The sequence below is a fragment of the Tenebrio molitor genome, chromosome 1 (assembly GCF_963966145.1).
Source record: "Tenebrio molitor chromosome 1, icTenMoli1.1, whole genome shotgun sequence".
NCBI classification, from domain to species: domain Eukaryota; kingdom Metazoa; phylum Arthropoda; class Insecta; order Coleoptera; family Tenebrionidae; genus Tenebrio; species Tenebrio molitor.
The window spans coordinates 27,097,193-27,123,308 of NC_091046.1; the positions used below are offsets into that span (position 1 = coordinate 27,097,193).

General features: G+C 34.4%; 2 long non-coding RNA genes across 3 annotated transcripts; one reads left to right on the forward strand and one right to left on the reverse strand.

The window, feature by feature from the left end:
- Positions 1-9,898: 9,898 nt before the first annotated feature.
- On the reverse strand, positions 9,899-11,275 carry LOC138137465 (uncharacterized). The gene is made up of 2 exons (XR_011161754.1): positions 10,375-11,275; positions 9,899-10,317 (listed from the first exon to the last, which is right to left on the reverse strand). It is a non-coding gene; the product is annotated as an uncharacterized lncRNA (long non-coding RNA).
- Positions 11,276-24,291: 13,016 nt separating this feature from the next.
- LOC138141246 (uncharacterized) lies at positions 24,292-25,077 on the forward strand. 2 transcript variants are annotated; one of them, XR_011163046.1, is made up of 4 exons: positions 24,292-24,450; positions 24,509-24,561; positions 24,610-24,838; positions 24,888-25,077. It is a non-coding gene; the product is annotated as an uncharacterized lncRNA (long non-coding RNA). The 2 variants fall into 2 exon arrangements; XR_011163045.1 differs by having other exon boundaries at positions 24,293-24,450; positions 24,621-24,838.
- The last annotated feature ends 1,039 nt before the right edge of the window (positions 25,078-26,116 follow it).

A 26,116-nucleotide genomic window follows, 5' to 3' on the forward strand; every position in this document is an offset into this window, starting at 1 on the left:
TACCATGCTAACATGAAACGTAGCCCCTCATCATTATGATACGAAAAATTAGCATGTAAAACCCTATGGACAGTCTTAAAAAAAAACTCACTGTATAATCTTCGCCAAAATTATAAAGCCACCACATGTTGGCAATAAAAAAATCCTTATAGTTATTAACGTTCTTAGAATGGCTATAGTTATAAAATTAAAAACTGTCGAGTGCTGATTATTTGAAACACTGCGCAAACGAAGAAATAATTTGAATAACAACTTAAAACGTGTTGTTTTTAACAATTTTTGGTTATATTGTATACTAATTTAGTAGAAACTTTCGTACAAGTCGTTTATCTTTCAATCGCACAATGACAAAGAACAGCATAAAGCCTAACCCAACATTTTATTTTCCCCATGGGGCTGGGAAGACGTTGGAAACCGTTAATTGTTTTGCTTTTTTAAAGTGTAAATTGACAGTTGTAATTATGTAGAACCAACATAAAATTTATAAAGATTTTTTTTTTCTGTTTTGCTTTCTTTGCAATGTTTTACATTAAAAATAGAATAACAAACGATTCCTATTCTCGAAGCAAATTAATATCATCTAAGAACACCATTTGATAAAAACAAACATACTTATTCAATTATCTGCCGATTAAACATAAATAATTAAACAAATGGTATTCGTGTCAAACGGCGGGAAATTTAAACATTACACTGTTCCAAATGGTTTACTTTTTCAACGCCTACTCAGCCCAGGTTTTGATTTGAACGCATGACGTTGCCGATTGTACGGGGATATCAAAAATTATCTTGGTCAAAGGTGGTCATGAATTGGAAAATGATCCGGAAATATTTGAAGTTTGCGGCGAAAATCAAATATGCATACATGGAAAAATACAAGAGATGAATTGAAGCGGATTCTCTCTCTTTGTATAGTAATGGGCAACGTGAAATTGCCGAGTATAAAGCACTACTGGTCACGAAATATTATCCACTATTCAATAGAACGATGGGACGCAATACATTTGAAATGATTTTGCGTTACTTGTGCTTTTATGACGACACCATTACTCGTTTACATAAAATACACAACGTTCTCAACAAACATACAGAATACTTATTATCCTGGACGAAATCTATCATTAAATGAGCGAGGTCGCTTGTATTTTAGGCAATACATCCCTAACAAAGCTGCTAAATATGGCGTAAAATTATATGAATTATGTACTCCGGACGGCTTTGTGCTTAATATTCAGTTGTAATACGACGAGTGGTCAATGTTATGCCGATTATTTTTGTGGTGGTGTAACAGCACCGCAAAAATGATCTGCATAACATTGACTACAAGTCGTATTTGGAGGACTATTTAATGAATCAAATTCCTCAAATTTCTTTCAGTGTTTCAAATTGTACACATCAATTTGTTAGAAAATAATGCTTTTGTGTTCGATTTTCGCTGCAAAAAAAAAATTTAATGAAGATTTTCATTTGTTTACTTCGATTACTACACCTTTTCCAATTGTAGTTCAGAAAGTAAGAGGTTAATTTCAGAAAATATCAAATGTAAAAGAAATGTAAAATGTATTTCAGAAGGTGCTAATTGTATTTCAGAAAAATTAAATGAATTTCAGAAAAGGTGAATTGTATTTTAGAAAATATCATTTGTATTTCAGAAACTAATAATAAAATTAAAACATACGCAAAAACTGATCTTCGGGTTCTACAAGTTAGAAGCATTGGCGTTGTCGAACGAAGACTTCTTTACTTGAAACAAATTTTATGTACATAGATTTGGCAAAAGACAGAATTGTTCTCCTCGGTAATACACAATTATGAAGCGTTCTGATGTGCAAATGATAATTTCTGATTTACAAATGATATTTTCTGAATTTCATATAACGTTTTCTGAAATACAATTTACCGATCTGAAATACAATTTACGATTTCTGAAATACAATTTACTAATCTGAAATACAATTGACGATTTCTGAAATACAATTTACTAATCTGAAATACAATTGACATTATCTGAAATACAATTGGAAAAGGTGTAGTACAATAGTCGATGATATTTGTACTAGTCCAATATCCGCTGCAATTCTATTGTAACCGTGGAAATCCATAAATTAAGTTTGTTTCATTGGTTGATGACGCATCGTGCTTCAAATTTCGTCCTCATTCCTGAAAAGTGGTCTGCCAGCGCTATTCATACGAAAATTACTATTTCGTAACATAGAAGTGCTTGTATTAAAAGATGTTTCTCCTTGAACATTTGCTGAAGTCACCATCACAGAACCTGAACCAGGATGATCAAATTAAGGGCTAAGTAAGACTGAAAAGTACTGCACTCGAGACGCCACACTGTGTTTAATAAATCTACGTCAAAAATTTCACCCGTTTCAAATCGACCACTATTAAAACCGACAGAGTTTGGGATATGTTAGTAACTGAAATGAAGAAAAAAAAAAATTCACAGTAAGGCAGTGCAAGCATAAGTAGCAAAACTTAAAAAGGAGATATATGAAGAAGTCGGATAATATGGGTCCACCGGGAACCGGAGAAGAACGGATAAAGCTCGATTTTTTTAAAAGATATACGAAATCTTAAGAAACAAACACAATGTAGAACCGGTGGCTTTAGGTTCATCTATCAAGGGGAATACACGTGAGTTTATTATAACAGCTTTTTAATGTGTGATTTTCAATATTACTTTTTAGTTCCATCTTCAAGGAATGAAGAAAATGCAAACGAAAACGATAGCGAACCAGTGAAAAAAAAAATAAGAAATAGTATATTATGTTATAAGGAGCAAAAATGAAGTTTAATGTACTGCGGCTGCCGAACGCAGTGAGGCAGACAAACCAGCCAAAGCAAATAAAACCATTTTTGCTCCGAATAACATATACTATTTTTTCTTCAAACCTTCATAACAAATTATTTAAGATATGTTAAGGAGCCAGGAAGGAATTGCAAATGATTTAGCTAGTTTAGCCGCTCATCAGCGGAGATAATAACTTCACGGACGCCCTCAGCGGAGATAATAACTTTACGGACGCTCCTGGGCGGAGATAATAACTTCACGGACTCTGGTCAGCTCGTTAGATGCCATGACAATGAAGTGACACAAGAAAAAAGAAATTTATACGAAAAACAGAGGATACTCTTTTTCAGTTTATCGATTAATATAGTAGAAAAAGAAACAAAGAAAGAAAAAAAGACACAAAGAATTATTTGAATATAGAAAGACAGCAACAGAGGCATTTGGAGAAAAGATGGATGCTCTCATTGAAAAATTCAGATAGAAGTTACATGCCCATGAAGAAAAAATAATAGTTGATTTTTTACAAAGTTTATTTCTTTATGTGTTATACGTTACAGAAAAGATATTTATATGAACCCTCAACCACCCGGCGGCACGGCAAATTTGCCGGACTACATATAATATTATTTATTTATATTAAACTTAATAAATGGATTTATATTAAATGTAAATGGTGCAATTGTTTGTCTTTCTTCATTGACATTGTACAATTTTATTGTACAGACCTAATGAAGGTGGGACAAGTGCAACTTTAACTTCTGGGGTAAGTGCGCTCTCGATGATGAACTTGCCCCGAGACCTAATCATGTAAAATCACCACTGGTATTTCAAAAAATCAAAAAAATGGTTCGCACACACGTCCGTAAATTCAACAGAGATAAATCGTATAGGAGCCAAAATTTTCAACATTCGATTCGAGATGTTCAACAAGGCGTGAAAAATGTTTCCAAAGAATACCCTAATGCTCTTTGCACCGTCGTACTGTGCGGTCGAAAATAAAAAAAAATTGAGAAGGCCATGATTAATACACTTCAGTTGGCAGCACGTAAAAATTTAATTCAAATGTCATCAGATGTCATTAATTACAATAGTCACTGTCACTCCGGACTTTCAAGGCACTTACCAACAACTTGCCTTGATTATTTTTTTCCATACCTGAAAAACAACGTGTTCAAAAACAGGCCTGACACAATTCCAGAATTAATACAAGTAATTACTGATATGGTTCATTTTTAACTTACCCGACCAAAGGTGGGCAAGTTATTGTGATGGGTCCAAAATTTCGAATTGCTAATTTCATCAGATCTTTACGTTTTGATGTCCCCTGAACACGTTTATGAAGTTTTTAGAATAATGTCTGTCTGTGCGTCTGTCTGTCCCACTTTTCGTTCTCCCACGATTACTCAAAAACGCTTTGACCGATTGCTTTCAAATTTGACCAACACAAACTTACCCATGGTCTCTCGAGTTGAAAAGCTTTTGGTGTCAATCGGACCACGGGGGTGGAAGAGGGTGGGGGTAGGTCGAAAAAATAATAAGGGAACATGGAAATATGACTTTACCGTTTGAAAGGGCATGTGTTTTTATGTCGGAAATGATGTTTCCCATTTGCGGATTTTTCCAATATGGCGGACTTATAAAGTTAATAATTAAGTGAAAGCTTAAATATTTTTAAGTCTGGTGTCCCCTTGCCTTAAAATTTAGTCATGGTGAAAATGGCAGCGTTCATAGACGTACGAGGGCAAGCTGATATAAAAGGTACCTAACTATGGAGGAGGCTATGAAAAACAAAAATTGTATTTTTGTCATATTCCTTAAACTGTCAGAATACTGTCATGAAATTATCATTTATAATTATAATACTACGAGTAGTCCAAATTATGTCGATTATTTTTCAAACTGCTCACGAATTATATTATCAATTGTGCTTGGGAATGAATCCACGAGTGCGTCAGCACGAGTGAGATTCCCAAGCACAATTGAATTAGTGAAATCAGTTTGAAAAATAATCTACATAATTTGGACTACGAGTTGTATTCGGAGGACTATTCCATGAATAGTTCCATGGAATAGTCTTAGAAATTTGACACTATTCTAGCTGACAGTTTAAAAATTAATTTTATACTCCTATTTTCCTTTTCCAAGTGCCCTCGCTACGCTCACTCGTGGTAAATTGTCGTCGAAACAAATACTCGTATAATGAGATCGAAAATTTCCGGCAATTTCGTACCCTCTCGTTGTATTACTAATGACTATTCAATGGAACTATTCATGGAATAGTCCTCCGAATACAACTCGTAGTCCAAATTATGTAGACTATTTTTCAAACTGATTTCAGTAATTCAATTGTGCTTGGGAATCTCACTCGTGCTGACGCACTCGTGGATTCATTCCCATGATGGCGCAATGTCAGGAAGAATAGAATATAATCCCGTTTTCACCAAAACGACTCAATAGTAAGTGATTGATACAAAATAAAACCGATGGGGCAAAACGTCCTGTAAGATTATAAGTACGAAAAATTAGTTAGTAAACGAACTAATAATATTAAAACCGACAGACTATTCCTCAACGTTAATCCTACTTGGAATAAAACTTTTAGTATTGGTTGGTATAAAAATATTCCTGTTGGGAAAAATGAACTGAGTAAATGGTTAAAAAATTGCACAAGAAAAACTGGTTTAGATGTTGAAAACAAAAAAATCACAAATCATTCCAGTAGAGCCACTGCAGTATGCAATTTGGCAAAAGCAGGTATTGGGGAGCAACAACTTATTCAAGTTACGGGTCATACCAATGCAAAGCCAATCCAACCATATCTGCAAGTGGACCAAGAACACCACGAAAATATAATTTCAGTAATGAGAAATTCGTCCACAGATAGTACACGATTGGAAGTTTCTGGCAACCAGCCATCAACTTCAAATGTTTATAATTGTACATTTAATTGTAAGTAAATAAATACTGTTGTCAAATGGTACTGTTTAGTTGATGAAATAATCAACCGAATTACACTCTAGCTCTTGAAATGATCTGTTTTAAGACTCAAGCTCTCAAAAGGTAACCACTCGTGTCAATTTGAAATTCTGTCCCGGGTTACTTAATGAGGTATTAGCAGCTATGGAATCAAAAGTTGTGCTGATGGCTGAAGAAGAGAAACATTGTACTATTTTATCTGACGAAATGTCTATAACGCCTAAATTAGACTTCGACGCCAGCACCACCTTTATTCTAGAAAAACCAACGCTGCCTTCCTCGACTAAGCAGTATAAAGATATTGCCACACACAGTGTACATGCTGGCTGGTGTAACATCTAGATGGAAGCAAGTTGTTAGCTACCACTTTAGAGGCCGATTTCAAGTTGACTTGCGACGGTCGCACTTGTTGTCATAGTAACGGTGCAAGAGGGAAAGATGACGCATATTGGTAATTAATGTGTAGGACAAAGATAGCTACACATTTGCGCTGCACCACCTATTTGCCACCCTGACTTAAAATCGGGCCCTTACTGGCAAATTTTCGATGCCGATATTGATAGCCTTATTTCAAAGGCAGACCACATGGGCCTACATGTGGATGCTATAATAAGCGACATAGTAGTGGAGCGGGACCTCGAATAAAAGACGCTTAGTTTTGGAGTATCCCAATCTTGGCGTAAAACTAAATGAGTGATACCTCAAACCTTGAAGTGCTTAATATATATCCAAAGTTACGACATCGCCCCTTGGTCCTGACAAAAGTTAAAGGTCGTAAACTAAAAAAATATGTATATTTTTTTTAAGTTTAATTAATTACCTACCTCGCTCTCGCTACAGTTATTGAGATATTTTTACAACTATTATTTAGTATATAATGTCTACTTTCCAACGATGTACAAAAATATATGTTAATTCAATTCTAATCAACTCTAATTAATTATAATAGGAGGGAGTATGTCGCATAAAATCGATTTAGTTAAAGCGCGGCGTTTTTGTTTAATAACTTGTTTATAAGTTCGAAATCTGCAAATCGGTACACGTAACAAGATGCATAATTTTATAAGCAATATTTCATTCGCTATTATTATCTACTTATTTTGATAAATAAAGACAGGGGAGCGAAAAAACTGAAGCAACTACACTGGACTTCGCATGTACACCCCTCACCGCACTACCCGCTCTGATGCCATGTGCGCGTTTGCAGGTGCACTCATATCAATTCGTGTATTGTTTTCTTGGAATCAGGGTAAAAATAATATCCCAATAATGCTTTGACATTCTTAATTTAGTCTTTAGTTCAGCTAAGACTTAAGGCTGGTGTGAACGTATAAATTGAAAATATTGTGGTTCAAAAGAAAGTTGTTCCAAACTAAAGTTTTTCGTTCTGTCGGTGATTTTACTGATAAGTTTAAAGGTAAATGATATATTTCTCTGTCATCTCTTTATTTCAAATTAAATTTAATGGGTAAAAAATTACAAAATGTCTGATCTGCGACAATGTAGTTGATCCTGCTAATGACAAATATGGACCATCCGTTAAAAAACCAACTTATGCTCCGATTAAAACTACATATTTTAGAATGTAGTAAATTACGTGATGACAATATATTCAGACGATTAAACTCAATTCAGGATAAACTACTTACGAACCCTCAAAACTACACGTATCATTCCTCCTGCAGAAAAAAATGTTGTACATAGTAAAATTAACATCAATACAGATCAAAAAGCAAGTAATGATATGAGCAGATATGAATTTGGACGAACTTTAATTATGAAAGGGAACGGAGAGGTGAAAGTGCAGCCCAAACTTATAATATAGTAAGTTCCAGAAATATTGTAGACTACAAAACATTTTTGCAGTCTTTTGGCAACAAGATGGCTTTGATAGCATTTCTCTCCAGTTTTTTCGAAGAACAAGCCACTTTCAAATTACCTCCAAACAAAGAAATTATCATTGTTGGTGGGTATAACAACGAAAATTATTACACAATTACATGTGAATGGGTTAAAGAACTTGTACATTTAAAATTGAATCATGCAGAAGCCGATACCAGGTTAATATTACATCTAATAGATAGGGCAGAAAATAAAGATAGAAGAGTACTCATAAAGGCAGATGATACTGATGTTCTAATACTTCTTTTATATTACTTCTGGGACAATGAATTGACTCGCGAGTAACAGTCCGGACATTCTGCAGCACACTCCAATAAAAAACATTTTATTCCCATAAATGACCTTGCTATTCGACTATAGTCCATTTTTTAATTATGGTCCGATGGCTCAATTAAAAGCAACTATTATATTGCTATATCTTTTCAACACATATAAAAGAAGCTATTGAATTCTTGTACGTACGGTATTAAGTCCGTCCCACTATCCACCTCGCTTTGGCATATGCGATTGGAGCAAGACGCGAGTTGTACGTTTGTTACATTACCCCGATGGCCCGATGTCAAATTTTTAGGTTAGGCTTTAACCACATTTGTGATAGTTTTGTTTAATTTTACTTGAAATTTCCAGTTCCACCATAATTTTGATGCCAATGAAAAGCTACGTAGCAAGTGGACAGATTCATTTGCCGAATTTGTAATTGCAAGAACAATATTGAAATTGTGCAGAAACTTATAAGATTGGAAGTTTTCTTTATTAAGAATTGAATATGTACAAAAATTAACGGCGAGAATTTCAGCGCAGTGTCATTTATTATTCGTCAGACGTAGTCGTATCGCTAAAGTCGGAGTCGCCAGTGTTCATACTAAATAGTTATTTGTATCACAAGGCCAGAAACTGCACTTTTGCGAGTACGAGTAAGGTTTGGGGGCAGAGGCCGTAGGCCGAGGCCCTGAATTACGAGTACTCACAAAACAGTTTCTGGACGTGTGATACACAAGATTTTTTGTGCCGACAATTAATACATTTGTTTGAAAATTTGTTTGAAAATGTGTTTAATTTTTCATTGTAGGAACTTTTTTTGGTTCCCTTTTTATGTTGGCAAGGTTACTAATACTAAATATTTTTGAATTTAAAAAATCAAGATCTCTTGTTTTCTTGACATTTATATAATTCTTTTACAATTTGCGCGTGGTAATATAGCCCCATTAAAGAAAATGGATACCCCAGCACATATTAAGGAAGCTGCGGAAATGGCAATTAATAATTCATTGCCCCAAAAATCCATGAAGAGGAATTGGCAAGAGTATGATATCTTTATGAAATGGGCCGAAGACAATGATGTCACCATCTACAATGAGTATGTTTTACTTGCATATTTTCAAGCCAAGTTTCAAAATTTAAAATTATCCACACTGTGGTCGATTTATTCAATGTTGAAGTCAACTCTTAATATTAAACAGAACATCAATATTGAAAACTACTCAAAACTCATTGCTTTTTTAAAACGAACGAAAGACGGATATGTGGCAAAAAAATCCAGAATATTAGAAATCGAAGAGATAGAAAAGTTTATAAATGAGGCACCAGATGAGACTTACCTTCTGATGAAAGTTGGGGTCTTGATGTTAGTATTTTTTCCAAATTTTGAAGTCTTTTTTTAGGTGGCTTTAATAATAGGCATGTGCGCGGCATGTCGTAGACATGAACTTGCAAGTTTAAAAGTTGACGAAGTGAAGGTTCGTGATGATGTCATCGTCATATCCATCCTAGAAACAAAAACAAAAAGACCAAGAACAAACTGCATCACCGAACCATTGTGGATCGCATTAATCAAGAAATATATCTCTTTAAGGCCACCAAATCTAGAACTTCGACGCTTTTTTCTATATTATGCAAATAATAAGTGTACAAGGCAGCCTGTGGGTATTCATTCTTTCGGGAAAATGCCATCCAAGATTGCCGCATATTTAAAATTGCCAAATGCTATCGAATATACTGGCCACTGCTTTCGCAGGAGTAGCGCCACACTACTAGCAGGACAAGGAGCCGATATAACAACCATAAAAAGGCACGGTAATTGGAAAAGCACTGCAGTCGCCGAAGGGTACATTGAGGATTCACTTAAGGCCAAAATAGCCCTAGCCAACCAGTTAGTTGGACGAAATACTTCTTCATTTCCAGCAGCTGTGGCATCTACATCCAGTTCAAGTTTTCAAAATATTGTAAACGAGCATCAAGAGAACACACAAGCTGTGATTTCAGAAGGTTTAACAACAAATCTTCATAATCTTGATGTAAAGCTGAAAAACTCTGTCCCAAACCTAAACATTTTTCAATGCACACGCTGCACCATTAATGTTAATTTTAAGTAAGAGTGATGTTGCCACTGTTAATTTTTATTTAGCACTTAAATACATTTAATTTCACAGTTTCATTTAAGTTTAGTGTTTAATGTTAAAGGAATGTCCAAGGAATGTCAATTTTCATTTTTAATACACTTCCATTTCTCATTTTAATTTAGAACTGGATGTCCCAGATATGTTTATTTCCTTTTAGTACTTTTGGTAGACAATTACATTGAATTTGAAATAATGTTTGTTCAATTTTCTTGTCGATATTCAGTCAGTGTCTGGGGGTAACTTAAAAAAACAAGACGCATTGAATATCATTTGCTGCACATCATCAGTTATACATACCCTTAATTATTATTTGCAATCGAGTGAAAGTCCATTATTGTTAACATTTTGCAAGGTTTTTGCTCGGAATACTTATTTCAACGGTGATTAAATTTGTTTAGTTCTTTGTTTGACACTTTTGACCTACATCAATTGACAGCAAACGTTGCCAACACTGATATTAATAACGTAATATCCCTAAAGTTCGTTTTCTAACCTAGGCCCGCTCAAGGCTACTCGAAACTTTAGTCATGCCGACCGGAGGCACAAAAAATTAATGGTTGCACTTCTTGCTGTTCAATAACTTTTTCTTTTTTCCACCAATGCATGGTCCACGCATTTGGTCCATATTTAAGGAGTTACAGTAGACAAAGCTTCCAACCACATTATTTTAACATGCTCATCACCATATCCATCTCTACCAACATGAGAATCATAATAGTTCTTACAAATACCCCCATACCATTTCGATGAGATTGAACTGACAATGATATGGAGGCAGCCCCAAAACCTTATGACCATGTTGACTAACTATTGAATCTATTACATATTCTTTTTGCCGTTTATTATTTTTCACAATTCCCAGAAGTTCTGCTTTTAACATTGTTTGGTCATAAGGGAGGTTATTATTTTCAAGCCATTTTTGAATATCCCCTTTTCTCCAATTGGAGGTGGGAGATCTATTTAAAACTTCAGAGTGGTAGGCGGCATTATCCATTATGATAATGGAGGCTCTTTTAATTGTGGTAAAAGTTGCGTTTCTAACCATTTCTTGAAATTTGCAGCATTCATTGAATCATGGTAGTCGCTACTTTTATTGGTTGATGAAAACACGAGATCAGCTCCTGTTATGAAACCATTCCTTGATCCCGCATGCAAAATAATGTACCGCTTCCCTTCAGAACCAGTGTGCTTGACACATTTCCTGCTGCCGTCATCCCAGGAACGTTTAAAACCTCATTTCGCGAATATCCAGGTTTCGTCAAGATAAACGAACTGTTTGTATGTCCCCGTTTCCAATAAATGCACATATTCTCGCAAAAATCTTTGCCTTAGTACTACAACGTGCTTTTGTTCGCATAGCGCCTTTCTGTTACTGTTTTTTTTTTAATCTAAATCCAATTTCCTGCATTAAGCGATATAAGCGAGATCTACTGTGCTCGAACAAATGCTTCTCTTGTAATCGTTCAAGCAACCTATCGATCGTAACGTGCTTTCTATTCGCAAACATTTCATACACAACTTTTCGTATTTCGAATTTGTGATTTTCATCAAATTGAAATTTTTGAGAAAAAAAATAATAAAGTTGGAAAAAATAAATTTTATAACGAATAAAAGCAAGTCAAAAAATCAAGTAGGTAAATCAAACAGTCAAATGTTACTGTCAATTTCATTCGTATGTGTTATTTGTTTTACAAAACATTTTCGAAAATGACTCATTTAACAGAAACACAACGTATAGAAATTTTAATTTTGATAAGGTGCGGGCATAAAACTAAAACAACAACAAGCTGAGGGATGGCAATTCGAACATTTAATTCCATAATTTTAAGTACTTACTAACACAGTTTTTGACTCGTTATAAAATTTATTTTTTCCAACTTTATTTTTTTTTTCTCAAAAATTTCCTTATGTAAGATAACAAAAATTTTATACTGTTGTTTAGACAATGAAAAGGGCTATCAGAATCAGAAAAAAAATAGTGGGTTTTCATTGAAAAAAACTATCGATGACGTCATAACTCGAAAACAAATGACTGCTTGGAATTTTATTTTATATTAAAATATGTATTTTTATAAACTAAAATTGACCTATCCAAAGATTTTTTTGAAAAAAAATATGTTTAATTTTTAATGAATTTATTCCATACTTTTGCCGCTCACTGTATAATAATTTCAATGTGTTATACAATAATTACAAAATTTAAAATTGATTTTAATAAGTACGATCGTCTATTGCAAATATTGTTGCAAAGTTCAAATCTTTTAATACAATTTACAAAGCAGGTATGTACCTACAGAAAAAAAAGTAAACTATTGCGCTCAATTTTAAATTGACACACTTATACCACTTATTCATAAAGGTTCTAAATAATGATGCAAATTACCGTTGTTTGTATCGCTTGTTTTTTTTGCCCTATAAACTGTTTGCATGCTAATATCCAACCCTTCTGCAACTCTTTCTTGAACAGAAGCCACTGGCAAAAGCGGACCATCTCGTTCCCGTGTAAAATACATTAACAAATTTCTTATCAGCGTGTAAGGGGATAGACAAATTCGTGGCACTGCCGAAACAAAATCTAAGAAGAAAGGAAGACAATCCAAACCTGGTTGTTTAATCTTGTTTTCAATAAGTTTCAATGTATCTTACCTAAATATTAGTTGATAAATAATTATCGAAAGAGTTCTGAAAAGAACTGTTTTTTGAAAAATAAAACGAAAACGGGGGAATAAATTTGCAGAAACACCAAAAAAGCACGAAAGAACACAAGTCAAAATCTCAAAAATTAAAATTTGTAATGACATCTATTTCAAGTTGCCAACATAAATTTTCAAATATTGGTAGCATCGTGCTCTGCTGTCAAATGTCAAAAGCAGACGCAGGTCATGTCGACTTCTTGATTCGAACGAAGCTCATCGGACTATAATTAAAAAATGGACTATAGGTGAATATATTTGTAAAAGTTTGCCAGCATTGCATAGCATTAGAGGATGTGATACAAAAAGTGCCTTTTTCAAAATTGGAAAAGTAACACCCTTCAATCTGCTGTTTAAATATTCAGTTATAATACCACGAGTAGTCAAAGATTGTCGAATATTTTTGTGGTGGTATCACGAATGGTCATTCGCTTTATGAACACCATGAGTGCGTAGCACGAATGGTGTTCGAAAGCGTAAAGACCATGAGTGATGATACCATCGGAAAAATATCCTACTATCTTTGACTACGAGTTGTATTCAACAGACTATTCAATAAACCAAATCAATGTTTAAAATAAAAAATTTCAAAGCTAGTTCGCAAATCTGCATTACACATGCTTTCATTGTTCAGTTAACTTCGTTAGAAAGTAATAATTTCCTTGAATAAAAATAATAATCAAGGCTTGTTTAAAATATTCACCTCGACCACTAGTGGAATAGTCACTAGTACTCGTAATATCCCGAGTGCATGTAAAATTATCGACAATTTGACATGCACGAGAGGATATTTTGACAGACTATTTCCTGAGAAAAATTTACATGATAAGTAAGTACAAATAAACGTAATTTTGTGTTTACAAATTGGTTATTCTTTAAATTTTTATGTTGTCGTTGACGGTCATCACATTTGCACTGAATTGTATCTAAGGTGATTTAATGACAACAGTGTTGTTCGTGAAAAAATAATTTTAAAATGAGTTCACGTTTTGGGCAGAATTGCGCGCAAGTAATAGACGCCGCAGTGAATAAACTAACTCAAGTAAATACGAAAAAGTCCAGAGATTCTGCGTGGAGACAGTTTCAACAATTTTGCGATGGAAGAAAATACAATTTAAACAAGGAAACTTCCGTCACAACTGGCCCTAATTCTAAAAGATTTCGCTTTCAATATGACGCGTAGTGATGGAGAAGAATATAAGGAAGGTGTTGTCAAAACACTTTGGAATACAGTAGCGAAAATTCTGCAACAAAAATATAATGAAGAATTTAACATTATTTTCGATCCATTTAAAGATAACACGTTTGAATGTGCCAGAACTGACAGACACGCAAAAAGGAAACAATTGCAAAAGTGTCCTGAAAAAAGAAAAATAAGTGCATCTAGCTTATCAGAACAAGAAATTGATAAAATGTCTGCAATTTGGGACGAGACGACTCCGGATGGACTGCAGCGCAAGTTCTTTCATGTTGAACTGTTGAACTGGTGTGGAGAGGAGGAGAAGCATGTAACTGTCTTTTGAGTTACTTTGAAGAAGAATTTGACAACTACGGCACCCCACCGGCCGAATAGCTTATAATCCTATCTTTTCTAAGACAGCGCAAGGAGGAAGTCACCGGTTGACGGAAAAAAGATGGTTAGTTCAAAACACCATCGATCATTATCATTATAATTTTACAGGCTTTTCAAAATGTTGAAAGAAAAAAGGGGAAATCATATTACGGTCGAACGTATTTTTTTAACCCCAAACCGATCATGTATGAAAAAAACGTCAAAAGGTTTTTTTTAAATTGCCCAATAGGACGGAACGAAATTTCAAAGTGGACAAGACAGAATCTATAGGAAAGGACACGAAAAGAATAAAAGTGACAAATCACTCAAACTATGCCGCGGCAGTTACTCAGCTTGCTAAGGTTGGGGAAAATCAAATTATGAAGGTTACCAGGCACTCAAATCTGGCTTTAATAAAAAGTTACCTCCAAATAAATAGTGAGCATCATGAGAAAATTATTCAAAAAATGCGAAGTAACAATAGCAAAATAACAAGAAGTGATGGAAGCAGCATAGAAACCCCATCATCAACATCGAGTAAAGTTTCATATTCAAGTTGTGTTTTCAATAATTGTTCTTTTTAAAATATAAAATTAATACCAAATGATGTTTTAATTAGGACTACGCGAAAATTTGGCACTAGTGCAAATTATCGATAATTGCACTAGTGCAGTATTATACAGTCGAACTTCCATTACTCGAATTTTTCTCTAAGTTCAATTTTTTATTGCTTCTTTCGAAGTTCACGACGTTTTCAATGCAAAATTTTCTCCTTAAGTCGAATTTCCATAAGTCGAATACATATTTCTATATCTCGAACCGGTAATTTAATATTAACTCGAATTCTTCGAAGGTTGGTCGTTCAGTTTCCAGGAAAAGATAACCCGTAAGCGAATTCTTATGCAATATGTTTAATCGAAAGCTGGATAGCCAAAACAAATGGACATTATTCGAGTTTTTTGCGAAGGAAGAAAAATCCACTCGGTCAGTATTAGTTCAGCTACAGTAGTGTGTGTAAGTGCCTAAATGGAAAAGAGAACATTGAAGTGTTTATCCATCGCGGATAAAATTAAGCTTATTAGGGCTGTAGATGAAGGGAACCAAAAGAAAAAGGAAATCGCAAAACATTTTGGAATTCCAAGCAGCACATTGTCCACGATTTTGAAAAATCGAGACAAAATTCTGCAGAGTGAACAAGAGACTATTCATGGTCTCAGCAAACGCAAAAAATTAAAAACTTGTGTTTATGAAGACTTGGATCAAGTAATGTTAAAATGGGTGACAACGGCTCGTGGGCGTTGAAGAGTCGATTGTGGACGCACCACTCGTGTCGAGTGCGTTCACAATCGACTCTTTAACGCCTACTATGAGGTGAAAAAAAAAACGATATTGGTTAACCACACAAGTGGGGAAGTGAAGATGGAAGTGATATTTAGTAAACGTGGTGAAGAGTTCATTCTTTTAGAGTCTTTTAAATATATACTCTGAAAAAAGTACTACCAAACAAGGTGTGAACTGGTGTTGCACATTGAAGAGCTGGGATGTCAAAATTTATGTAAACGCAAGCCGAAAAGTTTTATCACTTTTTCAGGTGCATTTTAAACGGAAGATTTACAAGTCCATCGCCGCAATCCGGCCCTGCCCCTTTTTACCCGAATGCTATCACTGCCGCAATCCGGCCATCACCTTTCCAGGTACATTTTAAACGGGAGATTTAAAAGGTGACTATCGCCGCAATCCGGCCCTGCCCGTTATCCGCTCATCTATAGGTGGTCAAAATCAAGTCATCTGGAGGCTTTATAACATCCACCGTGGGAGACATGAGGCTATAAAAAATTCATCGCCGCACCCAGTTGACCCTTCCAGGAAGTTAAATTTTCACCCCGATCCCCAATTATTTTCAAAACTTTCAGAGCTCATTTATCATATGGTCAACAAATCCCCGAATCACTTGTCCAAAAATATTGCATACAAACAAACGCTGACGACATAAGTCACATTAAATTTTTGAAACACATAGATTATGGAGATTTAAACCTTGCTCCATCATTGACAGAGTCTTGCGTTAAGCCATCACATTTTGATAAAATGAAAGTTGGTCTAGCGGTAAAACTGCTGAATAAAGGCCGATTTATAGTTCCGTAACATGTACGTATGGCATAACATATCAAAATTGAATCCTACTGAATCAAATGTATTCATTTAAGCAAGATCTATAGTTCCGTATACATATAGCATAACATAGTCAAAAATCATAAACATAACATAACTTTTTAAATTCAATTTATAGTTCATGACAAAACGTGATATGATTGCTGATTTTTTAAGTGTCAAACAATTGTCCAATATGTTTTGTGAAGACGGGGTTTTAGAAGCTGCTGCTCGTGCTGTGGTCTTACACGAGATAGATCGTAATAAAGAAAAAAGGAAGAAACCACGAAAAAAACGAGTTACAAAAACACGGATAAATCAGCTCCTCCAAATCATTTCCTTCTTCACACCGTCCTCAAAGTCTTTGGAAGATTTATCGTACAGTGCTTTGAACCTTTCAACACACTGTACGATTAAAATTTCCTTCATATTTTCCACCTTTTCAATGTTTTTAAATTGAATTTATTGACAGCATACCTACACGTAACCGTTTCTATGGAAAAATATTACAATTCCGTAACTTTCATGGTACATAACATAATAACTGAAATTGGCCAATTCATATGTAAACGGATACGGACTTATGTTATGATAAAGGATCTATAAATGAATACATTTGATTCAATAGGGTTCAATTTTGATATGTTATGCTATACGTACAAGTTACGGAACTATAAATCGGCCTTTATAGATCCGTTAACATAACATAAGTCCGTATCCGTTTACATATGAATTGGCCAATTTCAATTATTATGTTGTGTACCATGAAAGTTACGGAATTTTAATATTTTTCCATAGAAACGGTTACGTGTAGGTACGCTGTCAATAAATTCAATTTAAAAACATTATTAAAAAGGTGGAAAATATGAAGGAAATCCTAATCGTACAGTGTGTTGAAAGGTTCAAGGTACTGTACGATAAGTCTTCCAAAGGCTTTGAGGACGGTGTGACGAAGGAAATGATTTGGAGTAGCTGATTTATCCGTGCTTTTGTAACGCGTTTTTTTTTTTCGTGGTTTCTTCCTTTTTTATTTATTACGACCTAGTATCTCGTGTAAGACCACAGCTCAGGCAGCAGCTTCTAGAACCTCGTCTTCACAAAACATATTTGACAATTAGTTTGACACTTAAAAAGTCAACAATCATATCACGTTTTGTCATGAACTATAAATTGAATTTTAAAAGTAATGTAATGTTTATGATTTTTGACTATGTTATGCTATACAGCGTGGTCCCGATATAACCTGCCAGAAGAAATTCAGTAATAGGTGACGATTAGTAGATTAGAAAAGTCTTTTCGTTTTCGAGATAAAAATAACTGAAAATTTGGTCAAAATTTGCTGTAAGCTAATGAGTTAATCGGTTTTAAAAAGGTAATTCTGGTTACTTGGCTGCAATTTCTTTATCAACGGTACCTGTAACACCTATGACATTTGTCAAGTTTAATTTTTTTGCGAATCCTTCAAAAAGTTCTGAAATTCACAAAACAAGAATACGCCGATTTGCATTTACTCCATGGCGAAACACGTGGTAATTCAAGACCGGCAAGGCGACCATACGGTGAGCGTTTTCCTGAAGCGAGTTCTTCCGTCCCGTTGTACTTTTATGGAGCTACATCAGCATTTATGCGAGGTTGGTTCTAACTGATTCCAATATGATGGCGTCCCCGATCCTCCATTTAACCCCTCTGGATTTTAATTTTTGGGGCCACACGAAAGATTTGGTATACGAAGTTGAAATAAATACAAAAGGCCAACTCCAGAAACGCGTAACAGACGCCGCGAACCAAGATTCGTAAAAACCCAGAAATGCTGAATTCTGCGGCAACGGTAAATTGCGCACAGCGGTCAAAAATCGAGAAAAGTATATCAGGTACTTGGGTCCCTCCGATTATCGACCCCCTCCAGAGTACAAGTACAGGTAGCACCCCTCGAATCCACTAATTACCTTAAATTTGAGAAATAGCCAGTTAATAGATTCCAGTGCAAGTGAGAAGTGGCTGTTTCAATTTATAACATGGAAACAATGTTGAGTGAACGGGGTAAAACCCTAATGGTTATAGACGGTGCAAAGTTTAGAACAGGTAGAACACTCTCGTCGGGAAAAACGTATTGGCGTTGTAGTAACAAACATTGCAAAGCAAACTTCTATATAACGAGCCGGAATGACATCATTGAGAGCAATCTCAATCATAATCATGATCCATCTGATATATATCGGCAAAAGATAAGCAACAGTGTTAAAAGGAAGGCTGAAGAGGATATATCTGTTAGACCAACCAAACTCATTCATAGGGAAATAAAAGGTAAAAAGTTTGTTTACTAAAAAGTGATTAAATGGCCTAAATATTTCTTTATATACATATACCTACCTGAATTTAAATCCTCAACCCTATCGAACCAACCCAAGAGGATTTGTGCGCAATTTACCGGCGTAAAAGGTCACTTTGGAATATACCTGCTTAATCCCTGACCGCTGTGCGCAATTTACCTGTGGCCGAATTCTGTTTATGAAAATTGGTACCGGCGTACTCAAATGTGCTTAAATGCCAACAGAAGGCACACAGTAAGTTAACGCACACAGTGTACAGCGTTTTCAATAAATGTCATTAATTTGATTTACTTTGTCAGATTTGAGATTTGTCATAAACGATTCAGGTACCTATGTTGCTTAGATACTGTCATCCTTACAAACACCAACAATTAATTCCTGAGTAGGTTGGTATTTTTGTGGTCAGCAGCGTCGAATGGGCGTGGATGGGAGTTAATTTATCCCCATTATTTTGGACCTAATAATGAAGGTTTTTTTTTGGATTTGTTAGGTCCTTCTAATGACCCAGAATTTTTTTGGCAGGTTATATCGGGACCACCCTGTATGTATACGGAACTATAAATCGTGCTTTATAGAGATTAGAGAGATATTGCATTCAAACTTTATTTACGTAATAGGTTAATAACTGCATCCGCTATGAAATAACGCTACGCTTTAACGGCATAGTGATTTAAAGTTATTGCAATTTATCAAGGCGTTAACGTTATTAAAAGACATTGCAAAGTTGACAAGTAGTGTCAAAAATGGACGAAATGTTAGAAGCTGCAATTTTAGGTGATGCAAATGACGATGATATTGAAGAAGCAATTCTTATAATGTTGAACCCTCTACGAAATAATTGTGTAGACCCAGAACGTCAACAATTTGATTTGAATGAAATATCATTTGATCAAGCTAAATTAAATTTTCGATTTGAAAAAAACGATATACCAATTTTGGCAGAATTGTTGGGATTACCAGAGCAAATTATAACTAGTACAAGAAATAATGTAGATCGTACAACAGCTTTATGTATATTACTTAGGAGGCTTGCTTATCCGAATCGCCTGAAAGATTTAACACTTCTTTTTGGATTATCACCTCAATCGTTGTCGCAGATTATTAATACTACCACAAATATTATTATGGAAAACAAGGGAAATCTTTTAGAAAACTTGCAAGCTAATCAATGGTTAGATAGGAACAGGTTGCAGTATTATGCTCAAGCGGTTCGTAATCGTGGAGGTGCGGTACAAAATTGTTGGGGCTTTATAGATGGAACGGCAAGACCTATTTGTAGGCCATCGGTTCAGCAAGAGAACTATTATTCTGGCCACAAAAGATTTCACTGTTTGAAATATCAGTCCGTTCTTTGTCCAGATGGTATTATAGTTAATCTAAAAGGGGCATACCAGGGTAGAAGACACGATGCTGGCATTTTCAGAGAATCTCAACTTTATAATGAACTGGAAAGAGCGGCAGTATTTCCTGATAATGAACGTTACGTTCTATATGGAGATCAAGCATATGGTGTCATGGAGCTCTTGTTGTGTCCCTATCCTGGAAGACCTCAAGATTTACCTGCTTATCAAGTAGAATTCAACCGTTCCATGAAAATTCTTATAGTTGCTGTAGAATGGGGTTTCCAAAAAATTGTTTCACAATTTGCTTTCTTGGATTTAAAAAAAAATCTTAAATTATTACTGCAAGACGTCGAGTCCTTATATAAAGTAGGAGTACTTCTAAGTAACTGTCACACATGTTTGTATGAAAGTCAAACTTCTCAATATTTTGGTGTAGCACCTCCTTTATTACAACAGTACATAGGGTAAAAAAATAAAAAGTTTTAGAAACAGATACATTTTTTCACTCCTATTTTAAATAAAAAAAAAATAAAAAATAAAGGTATGTCGGCGCCACTCGTGGGAAAGATTTATTTTGTTATTTTAATGTTTTGCCTGTACTCCTTATACCGAATAGAGTTATTTTTAGAAACATGTTATCACTGTTCTTGAGAACGCGTCAGCGGGGCAACCCCTGACGAACGGAACGTTCATGTGTGACGCAAGGGTAGTACCAGAACATAATTTATAATTTTAATAAATTTTTACTTTCAGCATCTCTTGCATATTTTTTACCAATACCCGTCACAATGATCGTTTGAAGAGTTCTACTCACTTTGAATTTTAAGTAATTCATTGTCTTAGAATTTTTTTTTGGTATCATGTTGTATTGGTAGGTGCTATTTAAGTTATTCTTTGCCAAAGAATATCCGACAAACAAAACATTAAACACAGGAAATAAGATTTTAATGAAAAATGATAAGTTATTTTTTAGAAAAAAATTTATGTTATAAAAAATTGTCAAAATTTGAACAGTATTTTGAATTAGTATCTCGTATTGTCAAATTAAAAATTTTAACACGTAAAACAACCGACGAAAACACAACATGGAAGTAGCGCAAACTTTTCAATAATTTATTTAAACAAAACAATTCGGTTGCCATGGTGACCATATCACTCCCGATCTTTGAAAATATCTCAATTTAACTATCATAAAAAAAATAAGCACAAATATAATTTCAAGATTATTTATTAAAGAAATCATAATGAGTCGCTTTTTGTGCCGGTGAGTGTATTTCCCACTATCAGCGTCAATTTTTAACCCATAAAGGTTTTAGTATTTTGTATTCATGACATAAAAAAAACATTATTATTACAATCGGAACTCTTGCTACCGGTTCCGAAATAACGCCGTATTTATCGTTAACCACTAGACCTGCTAGATAGTCAGAGTGTCTATAGCGGCCTGGGCGTAGAGCGAAAAATCCTATTGATTCTGACATTTGGGGTTGTTTTCGGGGGTTGCTGTTAGCAACTAACTGTCATGCTATCAAATGTGTGACAACGTCATGTGCATCGTGACAATTGAGACATGCAGTCCACACTCCATCCACACTCATGTATCTGCATGATGCATGCAGTCATATGTAGTTGTCCAGTGATAAATGATACTTTACTTTAATTGTAATTACAGTTTGTATATTCTGAATTGGCAGAAGCAAGATGTTGCGCACTGGTTCGGTTGTGCGGAAGGAACAAAGTTTCGGCGCCGCGTTTTTTGAAAATATCTTGGTCAGTGCCGAGTGCAAATTCATAGAATAATAATTTGTCCAAAATTACATAATTACATTCAAAACTGTACAAAACTTAAAGTATACTTTCCACTCATTTCCACCAAGAATGGCACGGATTAATTAAGCAAATATAATTGTTTTGTTATGGATCCATCTTTATCTGAAATGATCCGCTTAGGAAATAATGTACCTAACTGCAAATCCAAGATTGAGATTATAATTTTAATATTATTCCAGAAATAGGTTTACAACCAACGGAGCTTGTTGCTGCATTTACCGCAATATCAGTTCTAATATGATTAAAAAAAAACAGTTCATAAACACTAACAGCAAAATACTAAAGACCAGAAACACCAAACAGAACTAGCATCAACTAAATTAATAAAATGTTTGTTATTAAAGTTTTTTTTAAACTGTAACACTCTTGACCTTACACTTTGACAACTTCACTGAATTCATTACATTTGTTTGTGAGGTTATGATTATTTAGTGACATTCCCCCCTAAAGTAGCGCCGTGGAGATCACAGGCACTAAACCTTCGCCCAGGCAGATGTATAGTGAAATATGTCAATCATCAAGACGGCGGTGGTAATAATGAATCGGTTACGCCATTGCCTAGCAACACCGGCGTTAGCGTACACGGTTATCTGAAAAACGTAAAGCGAAAACTCTCTAATGACACAACAGCTACTCTGAAATACTTTGTGGAGCGAGATCTACTACACAAAGAAGCCAGTAGGGGTTTGCCAAACAATGCATACATGGTTTAAACTACTAACTAACTAGTCGTAGGAGAAATTTGGCGTTTGGGAAAGATAATGATCCTAATTATAGGATTTTTAAAACAGACAATTGATTTGTTTGAAAATATTAAGGCTCGCGTTTACCTGAGTTTGAAACGGTCGAAAAAGTGGATTTTCGATCACGTTTTTTGAGAAAACAGTACGAGATGAACGTTTTCTCTCTTTACTACATAAATTATGAACATTTCTATTAGTGAACTATGAAGAGAAAAATATAATTTTGTTTTGACGAATTTGTTGAAAAACCACAAATAAAATGCTCTGCTTGGAAGCTGTGTAGGCAAAATGAAAAGAGATATCGAAAATATCTCACGTCATTCACTAGATATTGTTATGAATGTGACGCAGACGAAAAGTGGTGTTTCCTACTTGAATATTAGTTGAAAAAAACGAAAAAAATGAAATCATTTCTCAACGTTAAAATTTCACGTTGTAGACAACCAACCCTACATGCTACCTGAGCTAACAGCTTACGGAAAGGGGACTATACAAGGGTACAAATTACATCGGCATATCACCCATTTTAATATTATGCAAATCTCTATCCTTTTTTTTTACGTGCAATAATAATTTCCAGTAATAATACACCATGAAATAAGCACAATTTTTTCCTTTATTTCATGTCAAAATTCATGATTTAAAATATTTTATTTTATACTGTCCGGTAGATGTTCGATTACATTATCCATTTGAGTCCGGTAGGTTAGTTATAACAGTATCAGAGACTGTTTTATTTATACAAATCAAATCTGACATTGAAAAGTGCAAAAGTCGAAAAAAATTGAGTGCTTCGAAATGATCGAGTTGTAATGCGAAAGTTGATTAGCAACCACGAATGTCATTTTTTAAAATGGTTGCAAGTTGCTCGTCAGAAGTTGACGACTCATGGTGACATTTGATATAAAAATAAAAAATGTGACACTAGTATTCGCCGTTGTCTTAAAAATTTAAAAAAAAAAAAAAACATTTGAAGGACAATAAAAAATTATCGAAAAATTATTGCTGTAATTCAAAAAATAAAGCCTTACGATTAGCCGAAAATGATGATGAATGAAATAATCACATATTATATCCCAAGTGTAAAATTTTTTATCGGAAATTTTTTTGCTAATGAACGAAGTCATCCATAAATGAGGTCAGAAGACCAATTATTAGCAAATAAGAGCACGAGACGAAGTCGAGGGCTTTTATTTGATAATAATAATTGGTCCTCTGACCGAATAATTTATGGATGTTTGAGTTCATTAGCAAAAAAATTGCCGATATTAAAATTTTGCACGAGGGGTATACGGCTGATTATTTCCTGAATAGAATGAAAACAAACGCATTATTTCCAATTCTTTTTATTCAAAATAATTAAATAAAAAAAAATCAGGTACCGGCATTTTTTATCAGATTATTGCACATTAGGGGCTATTCTGTAAGAGATCCGATAAATTTAGCGCAGCGTTAAAATACTCGATTTTATCGGAGCGTTTAATGCACAACTTTAAATTTCTATTCTGTAACTCGAATTTAACGGAGACCGGTAAAATACCAAGTTTTAAGGCATGTACGTTAAATCAGTTGTGAACACACCACATTTGTAGGCCGTTCATCCCGCAGTAGATATAATGCGCACGTTTGTTTTGAAAAACCAGACTGAAAATTCACATGTGAGGTTAAGTTATACCTACTTCAACTGTTAATGAAAATGTGATCATTTAATAGAATGTGATTAACAAATACGTAAGTATTACAAATCATCTGAAGAATTTTGTTATGAAATATGAAATGTGTTTTGCAGACGCAGACATCTGTCGCATCTGAGAAAATTTCTCTAGGCCTGGGCAGTAAAATGTAAAACAGTTTTTACAGTCAAAACGTGCCGATTTGATTTGATTTTAGTTTGTTTCCAGCGTTTAAGGAAAAAACAACATAAATGTTTCGAGGTCCAAGAACAACAAAAAAGCAAAAGGAGCTCCTCGTGTGCCTCCTAGAAAACCAACGATTTCAGTTAGAAGGGCGGACGAAAAATGCTATTGAGTTAGAGTGATTTGAGGAAAAGTGGAAAGAAGTGGCTGCATAGTTAAATAAGATGGAAGCGGCTCGGAAAACTGTTAAACAATGGCGGGAGGTAATGAGTTATCTTTTAAAAAAAATTATGTAATTTAAAATGTTTTAAGACGTTAAATGACTTCAAAAGCAGCACGAGAAGTGCCTGGTGTCGTTGGCCAACGCAAATATTAAATTGGCCCAATCAGTTTTGGAGTTGGCAACAAAATTGAGGAGGAAGAGGCCAAAATGTGCTGCACTACGGTTAAAAATTTGATGTTTTTTTGTCATTTTAAATAAAATAAAAGTATGTAAGATGAACATGTAGATAATTTAATTTTCAACTAAATCCAAGCAACATCGTTTGTTTAGTTTAAATAATTTTAAAAACATGCAATTTGGCAGAGTTAATGCGTTACTAGTGTCCCTCAGTTGTCGATGCATCATCCATGCTTTATTTCTAAATACATAATTGTTATTTTAACCATTCTATGCAGTTAAAACAATTGGCCTGTTTTACCTTCGTAAACGATGACGTTGCTGTTCGACAATTCCCAAATAAATTAAACCATTAAATGCCAAAGTGCCCACAGATACCATAAATTTTGCCACAAATCTAAATATAAGTAATAAACGAGTTAAAATACTTTAATAGAAGTAACAGAACAATTATACGTTATTCGTTTACCGCTCTTTTAATTTTAAGGGTTGGTCTGGCCTAGCCGATAAAATTTTCCCCTTAAAAGTCAGATTTAACGCACTTGCTTTAAAATTTTAACGCACCTACGAGATACAGAATAGCATTTTCGTTTTAAGACATCCTTAAAATTTTAAAGCAGCGTTATTTTTATCGGACCTCTTACAGAATAGACTTCTAGTATGAAATAATAGTATACTATTACTATTAGATACATGAGCAAGTACAGAATAAGTAAAGAATAAAAATCGTTACTTGCGAGTACATAATATAATCCTATACTATAGCAAATTTTTTTGACTAATAAACCGATAATATTCAATTATTCACCGAAGGGACACAAGATGAAACCAACCGTTTCATTGTAATTTTACCTTAAAAATATTTTACCATAAGGGTCATTTTTGTCTCATTCATAATTCTTGACAAATCAGGTAGAAACTCCGAACTAAAATTCATTCCCTCATCTGCAGGGAGTAAATGCAGATTTAATCGTAATACTTTGGGAAAATACAACTACACAATGCTGCACCCTGTATTTGGTGAATATTATAGTTTTATTAGTCGGACCTTCAAAGTCAGAAAAATGTCCTATACGATCAAATTGTAGGTATATTATGTACCTACAAAAAAATACTAAAACAAATTCTTAGCTCAATATTT